This window comes from Halyomorpha halys, unplaced genomic scaffold, assembly GCF_000696795.3.
Source record: "Halyomorpha halys isolate HHAL.00 unplaced genomic scaffold, Hhal_1.1 Scaffold1049.1, whole genome shotgun sequence".
In the NCBI taxonomy this organism is placed as follows: domain Eukaryota; kingdom Metazoa; phylum Arthropoda; class Insecta; order Hemiptera; family Pentatomidae; genus Halyomorpha; species Halyomorpha halys.
Genome location: NW_027106174.1, coordinates 122508 through 123707, shown reverse-complemented (window position 1 = coordinate 123707; position 1200 = coordinate 122508). Strand labels below are relative to the sequence as shown.

At 33.8% G+C, this 1200-nt stretch overlaps 1 protein-coding gene across 1 annotated transcript in view; it reads left to right on the top strand.

The window, feature by feature from the left end:
* The window catches only part of nAChRalpha2 (nicotinic acetylcholine receptor alpha2), a 171280-nt gene that overhangs the window by 123267 nt on the left and 46813 nt on the right, over positions 1-1200 (top strand). The gene's annotated exons all lie outside the window — the stretch shown is intronic.

Below are 1200 nucleotides of genomic sequence, written 5' to 3'. Positions count from 1 at the left end.
TATTGATCTTTCGAATAAAAAAAAAATTTTGATTACAATTTAATTTTTTGTGTTATTTTTTACAATTTCAAGTTCTATCGGGCTTAAAAAAACACCCTGTACTTACACTAAAAAATAAAAGTAAAAACTATTGTATCCACTGTTTGGGGACGATTGTGGATATTTCATCAATTCCATTCACATTTATGTGGGAAAAAATATTTTATACAAGAATGGAACTTTTAAGTACCACCCACAGATTTTGAAATTCCAGTTCTGGGCGGAATTGAAAATTTTAAACTATGTTACTTCAGGAATACAAACAATTAATTGTCATTTTCTATTTATGCTTACGGTAAACCTGTTCTTATTTTTATTCATTTCAATATCAGCGAATCAGTAAGGAGAGAAGCGCTGGGTTCTCTTAGTACAAAAGCCCAAGAGAAGAAAATCAGCGGTATTTGAAACGGGTTTTTTAAACCTTCTATATACTACTATATACCTGCTATATACTACTATATACCTTCTATATACTACTATATACCTTCTATATACTACTATATACCTTCTATATACTACTATATACCTTCTATATACTACTATATACCTTCTATATATATTTCTGTATTCTATATACAGGTAAGGGGGTGGGTAGCTCTGTAGTAAGGTATTGTGCAACTAACTTCAAGGACCCGGAGTCAAATCAAACTGTAGCAGGTAATTATTTATTCTGTCACTATAGCCATGAGTCATCCCTGTGGGTTCGGGGGCCATCCGGGGCCAATTAAGTAGATACCCTTAGTTGGGTAAAATTCTGGCAGGTAAGTGTGATTGCGACTATCAATTCCTAGAACAACCGTTGGTCTAGTATCTGTACTCCGTTACTAAGTACAGCACCCATGACTCATGATGGACTGTAGTGATACAGATATATATATAGGTCAGAGGTGTGTCGCGATCGACTTGTAGGCATAGCCTAAGGGGGAAGAAGGGGAAATGCATAATACGTTTGTAAACTATGTTGCAGTATCAAGTGCATTCCAGCGAGATATTGGTAGATAAGTAATATACATGTTCATAACTATTTTTTATTGTTTAAAGCAATTATTAACTAAATAATTCAAAACACTATCCAAATTATAGTCTCAAAACTTTTATTTCTTTTACACGTCCAACTTTTCGGCCAATTCGGCCATCTTCAGGGACAATCTACTACAAAAA